Source organism: Eublepharis macularius, chromosome 2, assembly GCF_028583425.1.
Source record: "Eublepharis macularius isolate TG4126 chromosome 2, MPM_Emac_v1.0, whole genome shotgun sequence".
Taxonomy (NCBI): domain Eukaryota; kingdom Metazoa; phylum Chordata; class Lepidosauria; order Squamata; family Eublepharidae; genus Eublepharis; species Eublepharis macularius.
The window spans coordinates 118,305,547-118,320,724 of NC_072791.1; the positions used below are offsets into that span (position 1 = coordinate 118,305,547).

The window sequence follows — 15,178 nt, forward strand, 5'->3', positions numbered from 1 at the left end:
TCTACGGAGATCGTCCATCAGGGCAACCAGCTATGTCTCCGTCCCATGTCCCGAACAGAAGCCTGACTGGAAAGGATCTAGGGATGAGGAATCATTCAGGAAGACCTGCACCTGCTCTACCACCGCCCGCTCAATCACCTTACCCAGGAACGGGAGGTTCGAAACTGGGCGGTAACTGACCAGGTTGGTAGGGTCCAAAGATGTTTTTTTCAGGAGAGGCCTAACCACAGCTTCCTTCAACGCTTCCGGGAAGATCCTGGAGCTCAGAGACATGTTGACAAATGGCCTCCAGGGCATCCCGTAGCCCATCTATGCTGGCCTTCATCAGCCACGAAGGGCACGGGTCCAAGGAGCATGTGGTAGGCCTAACAGCTCGCAGGATCCTGTCAATCTCATCCCCAGAGAGTGGATTGAAATGGTCTAATATCATCCCAGAAGGTGGCCAAGGGGCCTCCAGTTCGCACACTGTATCAACTATATGGCATATGCCATTACCAGGTCTGGTGGGCTGCCCTGGTACTATTGGCTGGCCAGTTTGGATGCTGGGATTCTCTGGTTTGATGTTGGTTCCGTTGTGCTTGCATTGGTCCTGGGTTCTGCCTGGCATCTATGAGTGCCACTAGTTCTGTTGGGTTTGTAACATTGTCCCTTGCTTCAATTTGGTTCTGCTGGGATTCTCTGGTTTGACACTGCTTCTGTTAGGCTATGTTTAGAGGCTTGGCAATGTGGTTGTTCTTGTGTGTCTTTTTTAGGCTTCTGACTTTGACCTGGAGAAAATATTTGTTAATTTTTTTCCTATAGGAAATAATTGAGTCGCTAGTGGAACCATTTCAGGGAACCATAGAATTGGACCCCTTGACCCCGACATCAAATTGGGGAGAAGGGAGTCTTTAGTGGAGAGGCACAATGAAGTTCCCTGTAATATTGGTGAAGTTTGCTTGAAAAATGGCCCCTCCAGACCCCTGGAAAGATTCCCTATAGGGAATAATGAAGACGAATATATCTTGAATTCTGAATAAAACCTGAATCTGAATACTACATGGTATTTTTGGACCCAAATACTGGGAATACTGAATATATATATGGTATTCCAGACATCCCAATCTGAAAAATACCAAAAACAATTAGTGCACACTCCTATCCATGGTTCCCTTATCACCAAAGATAATGCTGAACCTATATTAGCTACTGCAGCAATTAACAAAATTGATCTGCACCATACAAGATCCATTCTTTACATTTGCCTGGTTTACTGGCACCTTGACCTGGATAGCCCAGGTGAGCCTGATCTCGTGAGATAAGCTAATCAGGGTTGGCCTTGGTTAGTAATTGGATGGGAGTCCTCCGACAAAGACCAGGGTTGCAGAGACAGGCAATGGCAAATCACCTCTGTTAGTCTCTTGCCATGAAAACTCCACCAGGGGTCGCCAGAAGTCAACTCTGACTTGAGGGCACTCTCTATCAACTGGCAACATATTTCCTCAGGGGGCAGGTAAGAGTTTCTAGCAAAGGAGGCAGCTACTTAATCCATCTTAGAATCTGCAGTAAAGACATATAATATTTGTAGTACTAACTGGGCCACCTGGATAATCAGATTTGGAGATTGGAGCCATGGACAGACAGGACAGGTCTTTCTAAGAAGCTGAGAAAAGCCCCACCTTTACAGAAAAATCTGATATCTAAAACAAAACCAAACCCAAATAATAGAAGCAGCACCTATTGCTTTAAGAAAATGAATGATCTCTCAGTGGCCATTGTGGTCATCACTAGACAATTTGATACCACTTGATGCTGCACTTAACTAGCATAACTCACCTAGCAGCTGGTTGCCCCCTCCCCCCAAAAAACAATGTAGTGGCTAGAGTTTCAGACGAGGAAGTGGGAGACCCATGTTCAAATTCCCACTTAATCATGGTGTTCACTGGCTGACCTTGAACCAGACACACTTTCAGCATAACCTAACTTACAGGGTTGTTGTAATGAAATAAATATAACTGAAGGTTGGTTGATTGATGGGTGGGAAGAAGAAGGAAAGATTATGAAGGAGGGGGGAAAGTGTGGGAGGGAGATACAGTGGAAAGTGAGGTGCTCCCTTCAAGTCCTTGAAGGTTTTCCACTGAGCAACTGGGCCCAGCCTGGCAGCGGGCACCACAAAACTGGGCATGGTCCTAGCAATCAGCATTGTGTTACTGGGCCTGGCCTGGCCTGGCAGCTGACACTGTGCGGAGTTTTCCCAGGGAGAAAAAAGGAAAGCTGAAGATGGAGGTGGTGGTGGCAGGTAAAGATAGGTTGGCTGGTGGGAAGGAAGGAGAGAAAGAAGCAGGAAATGTGGAGAGGTTATAGGCAGGTTTCAGAGGGAAAAAAGAGGAAACCCGCATGAGAGGGGAAAAGTCCCCCACTTATAAATCGCTAATTTGATCATATCTTTGCAGCCTGCTTATTCAAAGGTTCAGATCCCAAAATCTGGAAACACGTCTCAGCCACCAACATTTTTCATTTACACATAGGGCTGCTAAAACCAGGTTGCAAAATTTTTAAGAGGTTTGGGGGTGGAGTAGGCTTCCCAGTAGTGGGCAATCTCCCAGGGGTTTGACCCACTGCCCACCAATCATGGCAATCAGCAGGAAGTTGCAAATCTGCTAGCAACTGCCCACCACTTGCAGGCAACTTGTGAAAGTGCACACTGGGCATGTTCCTAGTGGTGCACAAAGTGACATAGTTGCACTGACTACAGGTGTGCCCTCGTGCTTTGGTGGGGCTAATTTTGGCTCCCAACTGGCTGAATTTGCCTGGCGTAATGTGCGGGAGCATGCTCATGGCCAGTATGATGACATCACTTCCTGTAAGACTCCCAGGAAGTGCAAGGTAAGTATTGGGTCCCCCTTCCCACCGCGAGAGTATAGGGACCTGGCAACCCTAAGGTGGAGCCTGGTAAGAGTGGGATTTGTGGAGGGACTTCAACAGAGTATAATGCCATATACAGTCTACCCTCCAAGGCAGCAATTTTCTCTCTGTAGTCTGGAGATAATCTGAGATTTCAGCAGATCTCCATGCCCCACTTTGCACATCCCTACACTAAATTGGAAAAGCCTGTTGCCTTTTTGTTGCAGTTTTGGCAGCTCATTATTGAGAAATCCTTTATATGTTTGCAGGTAACAACCTTGTAATTATATAGCATGCACAAGCTACGCTTATTTTATTGCCAGCTTTGCCACAACTTTATTTTTTGCAGATGCTCCACTAATGTTTTATGCAAACTGTGGGCTCAGTGATCTGGCATCGTTAAAGCCAGAGAATATAACTAATTTGCTTTTGTAGCCGGGCAACTATTAAGTTAAACATAAAGAACAGTAATTTAGCTAGGACAAGCATTGGAACTTCTTAAGGTTATGTTAAAGACAAGTATTTTGTTGTGGATGAATAGTCAATCTACCCAAAGTGGTCTCTCTGGTCCCAGCTATCATTCTGGGCTTAGCATTAGGGTGTTACTAGTATTGTTGTATGCAGCAACGCTGCCAAACTAAATAGGAAATCATCACCACTATTTTCTTCAGTTTGCATAGTTTCGAATGACATAAAACGGGGGCTTTGTTTATTGAGATAAAACATACAAGACATCAATACGAGGGACTCTAGAAGTGTCAACACAAGGCCTAATGATTTACTTTTTGTCATTTTCAATTTTAAAAGATTGAAAATGCCGAGGGTAAAATCTCAGTCTAACAAGGCTCTAGAAAGTCTGATTTTGACCTCATGGACAGAGTCAGGGCTCACTGTATCATCCGCTTTCAGTGTTACCATCTATAAAAAATGGGAATGGTAAATTTTTGTCCTGTCCGAAAGGAAAAAAAATTCTGATTCAAGAATTTCAGCTTGAGATTTCCTGTTAGTACAAGCCCTTAATCGATTTTTTAAAGGAAATGTTACTTCCCTTCCCACAAACACTTGTTCCTCTTCCAGAGAGATTACAATATAATTCATTCATTCATCAATATAACAGAGTTGTTGGTATGGAATCCTGAATGTTTCGCCTATCAAGATTAGCAACTGTTTGACATGATGCATAAAAAGACCATCATTGAATGTCATGAAACCAAACCCGGCTGTAAACAAGAATACTCTTTATCCATAAGTGTCCTTGTCTTCAGAGAAAGGCAGCCTTGGCTCAACCGTCATTTCAGAAAGCAGCAAACACAGAACAATTACAAAACCCTCTACCATCAAGAGATCGGAAAAGTAGAAATTCAGAGGGATTTCCTAAGGGAATGGCATAATTAAAACACAAACATTCAGCCCTTAAAATTGAACATGTAGGGTCACTTGTTAAACATCATGGAGGCATCAGCTGCTGTGCACTGCAATGAGGAGTCATTCATATGAGTGTATTATACTTCACCTCCTTCTCACTGAACAGTGATCAAAGGGCAGAGATTCCCAATGGTGAAGCATTTCCCCTCCTCAACAGCAGCATCTGGATCTTTGGCACATTTCACTGCCAGTTGTGTGCTGCAGCTTTGGAACTGCTTCCAGGTCTGCCACATGGCTCAGCTTTTGATGGCCAGGCCAAGCTACTCTTCCTCCCAGCTGCTCTCTGACTCAGTCAGGAGCACCAAGTTGGGAAAGAGTTTAGCATTAGTGCTGTGTAGACAAGGGCCTCTTAGGAGAAAAGAAAAAATAGAAGGGACTGCTCCCCCACCCCACCCTGCAGATCTGTTTTAAATGTCTGGGAAAAAACACTGGCTAAAGTTGTCTACTCCACATCACCAGCCTCATCTCTCGGCTGCACTTTGTTTGCCAAGTCTCATTCTGTTATGCAATAAAAATCACATCTAAGGAGGGGAAAACATTACAATAGCTTTTTTGTGAATGAAGGAAACAAAGACTCTACATGCCCCTAAAGACTCTGCAGCAGACACACACGAGGGACGTGGGAGGAGGCCATGTGGCCGAGCTCTTTCTGAACACCAACTGCACTGAATTCATTATTTGTTAACAGTGCTTGACAAAGAAACAGCATTTTTTTCCCAGGTCACAGCTATTTTACATAATGAGAATAGGAATAAACTTAACCATCCGCCTCATGTTATTCACTAATTATGGCATATATTTACATCCATAAAAATGGGAGAGATTTTTGGACATGATTTAGTGCCCTTTTATTGTGCAGATTCCTTTATTTCCATTCCACATTTGAATTTCAAAAATGTGTTGGACTTCAAAGCATCTTTTTAAAAAGCTTGCACTAATTACACTATGCATTATTTTTTGGAACTGCTTGTTTGCATTGCAGATTCTTGAAAAGACAGGTATTCATTAAAATATACCAATTAATATCACACATACATCTTAGGGAGTTGTGTTCTCCATTTCAAAAAAGGGTTCATACACAAAAATAGGCTTTAAATGAATGAAACAATGTAATCCCTTAACATTATAAACGGTTAAAACCACATACACAGAAGTGTTCATCTTAAAAACTAAAATGTATGCCTTCTTGCTGTCCCACTTAACAGGCATGGAACGTATATATTTAAAAGATCAGCACACTGATCTTTAATTTTTCTGGATATAAAAGCTTTAACTTGTGCGAATATTAAAATTAGCTTGGATATTACACTGGTATTTCATGGCAACACAAATTATTAACAAATACAGATGACATTTCTTGATCTAGAAGGTCTATACATCCAGGGGAAACTGCCACATAGATGACAGAAGTTCCAAAACTGGAAATGTTTCTATGTGCTAAGCTCCTTGTACTGGGAACTTGCAGACCTTGAATCGGAGCCCACACCTTCCGCCATCTCAAGCTATTCACTGTATACCATCTTGCAATATATCTCCTTTACTGAAGCGACCAAGAATGATCTGGGAGTCATAAAATGTTGCAGAGTACAGGGCCACATATTAAGCAAATATTGATCATGAAAGAAATAAGACTGTAGATAGAGACAAATGTATAGAATAACAGCAAAGCTTGTTTATTGGCCTCAAACTGGGGCAACTGAAGTATCCCTGAGCACTTCTGGAAATTTATGTCTAAATTGTACATTTGTATTTGATGGCAAAGCAAAACCCCACCCTCAAAACTGGAATGGGTGGCTAGTCACTGCATTTATCAGGCCTACGTATTAGGAATGCATACACCACTCAGAACAAGGCTACGCATTGTAATTACAACCTGGAAAACAGCCAACTTTTACATGTTCATGACTCTGAAGCCTTTCCCTACAGCCAAAAAAGGTTGGAAAAGCTTGAATCACTTGCTGGTGGCTAATTTCCTGTGCTAATACCATCCTGGCTATGAAGGAAATTAGCAACCAGTGAAAAGAAGAAAAAGGCCTGGCCAGTGGTTGCCCCTTCCCTGTGAGCGTGACTCAATACAGAGAGAGAGAGAGAGACAGAGAAAGCGTGGAGTGAACGTTTCAAGAATTTCCAGCTTGCTTTGCTTTTGGAGTTCTGAATAGGCAGAGCCTGGCTATTTTTCATATGGTGAACATCAAGTGTAACCCAGCTCTCAGATGCCATGGCAAAGGATGAAGGGGAGCAGAAACTGGACAGAAGGAGCAGGGCAGGCACTGGCACAACTGTGCTGCCTTCACCATATGTTTGCTTGCATATATGAATAGGGTTTTTTTATGACCATGGCACACCTATTTGTATGGTAGGCAGCTTTTGGTGGCAAGTCTTAAAAAACTTTCAAGTAAATGCATACCAGAAAATGCTGAGTAATTCCGCATGACACACTTTAAAGCCGGTGCTGCTGTGCACTCAAGTTTATTGGTGCTGAATCGGCTTGGCTCCTGCCTGCAAGGTGATTTGGTGTCTGCTTTCTTGAGACAAATAATGCTTTCCACATGGCACACTTTAAAGCCCGCACTGCAAGGTGATTTTTTATCTGCTTTCTTAAGATGTTTCTTTGAAGCTGCCTATTGTGGGGGCTGGAGATGTGCTTGCAAAGCGGGGGTGGGGGGGAGAGACACCAATTTGCAGCAACCACTTCTGAATGTGCCGTACAAACCGTCCCTGGCTTAAGGGGGGGGGGGAATAAAAGGAAGTGTGTACACAGTTGGGGAGGGACTGATTTGCAGCAGCCGCTTCTGAGCACGCGTTACAAACCATTCCTGGCTTAAGGGGGGAAAAACCCAAAAGGAAGTATGTGCATGGTCAGAGAGGGACTGATTTGCAGCAGCTCTTTCTGAGCACACAGCCGGGGAGGGAGGGAGTGGTTTCTACCAGGTGGTCAACCAATCAGCACCCATGGAAAGGAAAGGGGGGGAAGATGCAGTTAGGGACTTAGACTTCCACACACACAACGCAGCAGCAGCAATTCAACAGCGGTTTTAAAAAAAATGTCGCTGTATGTGTACATTGAAAAACTCTGGGGAAAGCCAGGGAAAGGTCGGTTCTGCATCTCATGCCTCCTTTCCTCATGTGGAAAGCTGGAGATCGAGAGAAGCAGAACAGAATCAGAGTTGCCCTCTTGTGTGGAAAGCTGGAGATTGAGTGAAGTAGAATGGAATCAGAATCGCCAGAAATTGACCATGCGGAAAGGCAGGCTATGCTTTTTGGTACTGGAAATGTCCTCTTGAGGACAAATTCAGTCAGCCAATAGTCAGATCTCTTTCGAGCCTTTGCTTATGCTGAAAATGCTTAATAAAGCCACCTCTGTCTTTCAACACAAACTGACACTTACAGATCACCTGCCCTGCAAGTGGTAGAAGTGCCTTCTGTAAGTTTTAAAGTGATACATAAATCTGCTGAGCTGTACAGATGGCACCCTCAGTCCCAACACACCCTAGGAATTCAGCATGTATACATATCAGCCATGCAATACCAGCCACCACTGCTCCTGCTGTGACTAGTCAGATTAAACGTATTCCTACCAGCCTGGAGGTGCAAACTTGGTGATGGCTCCCGTGAATCATCCGTTACCAGCGGCAGTTGTTTCACAGCCAACTGTCAGTTCAGTGTCCAGGCTCCAAGGAATGCCTAATTTTGCTGAAGCTCAGCTGCCAATGTTGTTGCATCAGTCCAGTACAGTGCAACAGAGATGAAGTCTCTTCTTAGGAAGTCGCTTTCTTGAAAAACTGCACCATTTTCCTGAGGTCTTTCTTGATAATGTGAAGGTTCAACGTACCCGCATACAATCCACAAATGTATTAATCTAGCTCAATGTACCTACTACCACAGTCAAAACATTCTCTTCCACTTGAAACTATAACCCTTAAAGAAATCTTCAGAGTCTTTACCTACTTAGCTTTGGCTATTATCAACTCTCCTAGTCCCATTTATCACCATCAACAATCTTCCCGTCCACATTTCAATGTATTGTTCCATCTTCCATTAGATTTCCTTAACATATTAAGGTTATGGCTGGAGAGCATATCATACAGCAGCCTTGCTACAGGTCTGGTCAGTACCTGAATGGGAAACTGTCGAGGGACCCACGAGTGCCACACAGAGTTCCATGATGATGTGACAAAACAAGGGAATCACAGATGTGTTAAAATGAAACCACAAGAACTGGGCAGGCATATTACACCAATATCAGACTGGCCAACATCAAATTTAGGTTTTGACTTTGTAAAAAACCTGACTGAGCCAAAGTGGTTGAATGGCATTTTGGTATATGAGGGATACTTAACACAGATGTGCCAATTCTGTAGCCAGTTGTATCCCTCATTTGTGCCACTAGATGGCAGGTGAAAGTTTTAAAATGGCTTCACTGCCCATTTATGAGATGAGCAACATGCCCACAAGCAAAAATGTATCAAATTTTATTCTAAGAAACATGCTAACTGTAGCTCTGAATTGCCCATATGTATTTGCAGGGGTCAACAAGACTAAAAATGCCTTGCCTTTTCTACTCTTCCATATAAAAATTTAATAATTTTTCTCAGATTTTGAACTTTGATATTATTTATTTAAATATTGCTTATCTGCTTGCTAGTTTAGACAGGACTGTACTAGAACAGTTCACCTGTTCTGAAGTACACATGAAGCTGTCTTATATTGAGTCATACCATTGGTCTTTCAGTCTATCTTCCCTGACGGGCAAGAGACCTCCAGTGCTCAGGTCCTTTTAAATGGAGATGTGAGAGGCTGAACCCGGGACCTTCTGCAAGCAAAGTAGTTATTCTACCACTGTGCAGAAGTCTCAGATGGTGATTCAAAATGAACTTATGGCTATAATGTTTTACCTTTCTCTTCTCATACACAACTCTCCCTCCTCACAACAACCAAGATAGTTAACACTGAGAGAATGGGACTGTTCCAAAAAACAGAGTTGCGCTTACCGTAACTGCTGTTCATTGACGTCTTCTGTGCAGGCACACATGGGGACTGCGTCTGCACAGGCCTGCCGACCGGATTTTTCTTTTCTAGCTAACGTCCACTAGGGGGCGCCTGTACGCACCAATGCGCCTGCGCGGCTTTTCCCGCCCGAGCGACATTGGGCGACGTCGCCCCCTTCACCCTCAGTTTCTCCTTTGCCGCCGAATGCCTTCACATTATCAGGAAGAACACAGCAGGGTAGGAGGGAGGGTTTGTGTGCCTGCACAGAAGACGTCAATGAACAGTAGTTACGGTAAGCGCAACTCTGTTTTCACTGTCCATCTTCTGTGCAGTCCCACATGGGAGACTCACAAGCCACTTACCCAGGAGGCGGGCATGTGTTCTCATTGAAAAAGAGACTGAAGTACTGCTTGACCAACAGCAGCCTCTTTCCTTTCCCACACATCCAGAGCATAATGTTTAGTAAACGTGTCGGAAGACGACCACGTTGCAGCCCTGCAGATGTCTAGCAAAGGCACTCCCCTAAGGAAGGCCGCAGAAGAAGCTTGTGCCCTAGTGGAATGAGCTTTCACTTCCAAAGGGCAAGGTAACTTAGCCTGTAAGTAGCAAGCTTTAACCGTCTGAGTAACCCAGCAAGAAATTGACTTGAGCTGAAGCAGCTTTTCCCTTCCTGGGCCCATAGTAACAAACGAAAAGTTGTTTGGCACATCTAAACTGCGAAGTACGTTGAAGGTAAAATAAAATAGCCCTTCTCACATCCAAGGAAGGTAGGGCCCTTTCAGAATTATTAGTAGGGTCAGGAAAAAATATAGGCAGGACAATGTCTTGCGAGGTATGAAATTGAGTAGAGACTTTGGGTCTAAAGCGAAGGTCAGGCCTCAGAACTACCTTATTTTGATGGACCTTCAAAAAGGGAGGATCCGATCTTAAAGCTGCCAACTCGCTAACTCTGCGGGCAGATGTAATGGTGATCAAGAAAGCCACTTTACAGAACAACCATTTTAATTCACAAGTAGCCAGAGGCTCAAAGGGCGATTTCATAAGCCCCGCTAACACCACCTGCAACGACCATTGAGGAACAATTTCCTTGACTTGTGGGAACATGTTATACAACCCCTTTAAAAAGGATTTTGAGAGGCTGTGGGAGAAAACCGTCTTCCCATCTATCTTAGGCTGGAAGGCCGAAATGGCCACTAGATAAACTTTAACAGAGGAATTAGAGAGTCCTCCAACTTTCAGAGACAGAAGGAACTCAAATGCAGATGACAATTGGCAATCCCAAACATTCACTCCTTTGTCATTAGCCCAGGCCTCAAAACGCTTCCATTTAGCAGAGTAGGACCCGCGAGTAGTGTCCCTACGTGCATTAAGCAAAATCTCAGCTACTCTGTCAGACATCCCTTCCGACCCAGAATATGCCAAGCAGTGAGGCTCAGTTTGGGTAGGTCGTGATACCAAATCCCTTTGTCGGACAGAAGGTCCGGGTTCAGAGCGAACTGATAACATGACCCCTGTGAAAGCTGCATGACATGTTGGAACCAAGCTTGTCTGGGCCAAAAGGGCGCCACTAGAATTATGTGAGGCCCATCTCCCTGAATTTTGCTGACGATTTGAGACAACAGTGGGAACGGAGGGAAGGTGTAAAATAGGTGCCCTGTCCAGCGCATTTGAAACGCGTCCCCTAGGGAATGGCAACCTAGGCCTCCCCTTGAGCAAAACTGTGGAGCCCTCTTGTTGTCCTCTGATGCAAAAAGGTCTATCTCTGGGAACCCTCAGTCCAAAAAGATGGCGTTCAGGTAGTTGTCTGCTATGGTCCATTCGTAACTGTCGGACCGCATACGACTCAGTTTGTCTGCAATCACATTTGTGGTGCCAGGAATGTGGACCGCATGAATAAACACGTTTCTGTCCATGGCCCATTCCCAAATCCGAATGGCCTCATCGCAGAGTGCCTTGGATGTAGTGCCCCCTTGCTTGTTCAGGTAGAACATCGTGGTGCAATTGTCCGTGAGCACCTGAATGGATTTCTGCAGCAGTGTGTCTGCGAACGCGATAAGGGCATAACGGACCACTCTCAATTCTAACAAGTTAATGTGATCTTCCCTTTCCTGCTCTGACCAAACCCCATGTGCCCTAAGGGCCCCACATTGGGCTCCCCATCCTATAGTGGAGGCATCAGTCGAGAGAGTGATCTCGGTTTGGATGGACCCAAATGCAATACCCCCAAGGAGATTAGCTTCACTAAGCCACCATCGTAAGGAACGAAGAATCCCTCTAGGGATGGAATATCTCTTGTTCTGAGATTCGTGTTCAAAATCATGAACCGAGAGGAACCACAGCTGGAGAGGTCGCATATGCAACCGGGCCATAGGGGTAACTGCTGTAGAAGAGGCCATAAGGCCAAGCAGTCTCTGGATAGCAGTCACCGACTGGAATCTGCATCTCGAAAAGAGATTCACCATCCTGCCAATTTTCAATGCACGTTCCCGGGGCAGGAAACCACTGTTTACCTCACCACCCAGTTCCATACCGATGAACAGTATTCTCCTGGATGGGGTAAGATTAGATTTCTTGAGGTTAACCAACAGTCCTAACCAGGAGCAGGTAAGCATCACCTTATTAATTTGGACCAGAAGTGCATCAGCAGAGGGTGCTGCCAAAAGCCAATCATCAAGATAGGGATAGATTGTACAACCCTGTTCTCTCAACCATGCAACTACAACAGCCATACATTTAGAAAAAACTCGGGGTGCTGTTGACAGTCCAAAAGGGAGTACCTGATAATGGTAGGCCTTACTGTTACAAAGGAACCTAAGGTATTTCCTATGGTCAGGATGGATGGCAATATGGAAGTACGTGTCCTTGAGATCCAGGACAGCGAACCACATGTCCTCGGGCATTAGCTGGAGGACTGTATTCAAGGTAAGCATTCTGAACCGTTTAACGAAAACAAACTTATTCAATTCTCTCAGGTCTAAAATGGGCCGTACACCGCCATCCTTTTTGTCTACAAGGAACATCCTAGAGTAAAAACCCCAGGAGGGGACTTGAGGGAGAACCTCCTGAACCGCTCCCTTCTGCAGAAGCGCTATAACCTCCGTCTGTAACTTATCAGAAGAGGATTGCACTGCATAATCAAAAAGAGACAACACCAGGTAAACATCAAACTGAATTTTATAACCAACTGTAACAATGTTGAGCACCCAACTATCACGGGTAATCTCTGCCCATGCAGAGGCAAACTGAGCCAATCTGTTTCCAAAAACAACAGATTGTTCAAATTCTAGTCAGAACTGTTTAGGTTGAGTTGCTGACTCTTTGGCATCGGGGCCTTGTTGATTGCGATGTGGGCAGTAACTAGGTCTCCTGCACTGGAAGGAATTCACAGGAGGCTGGAATTGCCTGTAGGAACCATAACGTGGATACAGTTGATATCTCTGCTGCCGACCACGATAGCTCTGAGACGAACGATATTGATACCGATTGTTGGTGAACTGCCTAGATGGGAGAATCCCATAGGAGCGAGCCGTCAGTCGATCTTTACGCTTTTGCGAGAGGTACTCATCTATTCTGGTTGAGAATAGAGATTGACCCTCAAAAGGTAGATTCTCCACCTTGTTTTGTGTCTCGACAGGCAATCCAGTTGTGCGGAGCCACGAATGTCTGCGAAGCATGATAGAAGACGCTAATGCTCTTGCAGAGGTGTCAACTGTGTCGCGACCAGCATTATTCTGTTGTTGTGAGAGTCGTAAGGCCTCATCGAGTATTACTTTAGCCAACACTTTCTGGTCAGCAGGAAGCTTCTCCATGAAGACCGCCATACGATTCCACAAAAAAATTTGATAGGCTCCCATGATAGCCGAGTAGTTGGATATTTTGAGCGTCAGGGCAGCAGATGAATATAACTTTTTGCCCAGTGAATCCAACTTCCTGCTTTCTTTGTCGATGGGTACGGCATGGGACCCTTGGTGTTGACGAGCCTGCATCTCCTCTGTAATGAGGGAAGAAGGTGGCGGATGTGCAAAGAGATATGTACAGACGTCATCTCTAGTTTTATATAGAGCTTCCAGTTTACGAGATGTCAGGTAAACCGATGCTGGCTTCTCACAGATCATGGTAATGATTTCCACTAATCCCTCAGTGAACGGGAATGCAATGGTTGGAGGATTCCCAGACTGGACATACTGCAGAATTTTATCTTTCGGTTTCGGATCTACAGCCGAAATCTCAATGTCCAGGGAACGGGCCATTCGGACCATCTGCTCTGTGTAGAGCCAGTAGTCTTCCGATGGAGAAATACGACCAGTCCCAATAATGATGTCCTCAGGTGACGGGTCAGACGGAGGGCTAGGGCTTGGATCTTGGTAAGGCCCAGTTTGCTGGTAAGGAGAACCCCGTCCGGGAGAGCCATAGCAGGAGAACTCACTCCGAATGTCACCCCAATACTCTCTGCCAAGAGACGGGGAATAGGAGCGGTGAGACCTTGCATAAAGGGACCCCTCTTGTTCATAACGTCTCCTTGGAGAGCGATAAGGTAGATTCTCTCTACCAGCATAATCACCAGCAGACCATGCACGGGCCACAAGAGGTGGAGCGTCAGGTAGGTCACCGTCATCACCAGACGAATGGCACGATGGAGAAGACAGGTGTAGAGAGGGAGTCTTGGGCTTTTCCCAGAACACCTCGTCAGTTTGGACGGAAGTTGATTGTCTGTGCTTCGACTTCTTTCTAGCCTTCTTCTCATCCCGGGAGGTTAAGACACGGTCGGTGCCTCGACTCTGGTTCACTGGATCCGGTGTTGCTAAGTCGGGCAACGGATCCAAAGCTTTAGGTTCCGACCTGACACTAGTCTTCGAACCGAGGGTAAGGCGAGTCGACTCCGTAGGCTTCTGAACCGATGGCGTCGGGCCCGGTGTTGGATCCGATGACTTCGGAACCGATCCGGTCGGGATGCTCGGATCTGACGAAGTCCTCTGCACCTTTGGAGTCGGTGTGGAGGGTGGTTCCGACCTTGTCAGGGACTTGGAACGGTATCGTCGCTTCCGAGTCGGATCCGACTTTGGAGGCTTTGTGCGATCCGAAGTGGAGCCCGAGGCGTCTTTTGGATCCAAAGTCGGAGTTGGAGTTCGTCGGAACTGATCCGGTGAGCGGGAGCAAGAGGTGGAAGTGGAGCCACGGACAGACTGTTCGACCACCGAGGGAGGTTCAACTGTCCCGCTCACTGGCGGTGGCCCTTGAGAGGTATCCGTGGCTCCCGATGCCCACATAGCCCTTCTCCAAAGCAGGGCATTCAATCTATTCGCCCTCTCAGCCCTGGCCTTAGGCGTGAATCGTTGGCAATGCTCCCATTTCTCGATGTTGTGTCCTTCACCCAAGCACTCGAGACAGACGGAGTGGCCATCCGTTCTTGTCATCTTAATTGAATAAGTCGAACAGTGCTTAAATAAAGCTTTCTCAGCCATCTCTGAAAAGACGAACGATCTCCTCACAAAATGGCGTTTCTTCACAGCGGACAGCTAGATCTTCACCAGTCGGCGGCAAAGAAGAAACTGAGGGTGAAGGGGGCGACGTCGCCCAATGTTGCTCGGGCGGGAAAAGCTGCGCAGGCGCATTGGTGCGTACGGGCGCCCCCTAGTGGACATTAGCTAGAAAAGAAAAATCCAGTCGGCAGGCCTGCGCAGACGCAGTCCCCATGTGGGACTGCACAGAAGACGGACAGTGAACCAGAGATTCATGGCTGAGTGAGAATTTGAACTTCGATCTCCCTGTTGCTAGTCTGGCACTCTAATCATTACACCATGCTGGCTCTCAGATTTTTTTTAACCCAATGGACATGCTATGGCACTTGATGTGTTGAAGATGTCACTTTAAAGACTTGTTA

At 45.7% G+C, this 15,178-nt stretch overlaps 1 protein-coding gene across 2 annotated transcripts in view; it reads right to left on the minus strand.

The window, feature by feature from the left end:
• The window catches only part of TEAD1 (TEA domain transcription factor 1), a 192,050-nt gene that overhangs the window by 20,705 nt on the left and 156,167 nt on the right, over positions 1–15,178 (minus strand). The window lies entirely within an intron of this gene.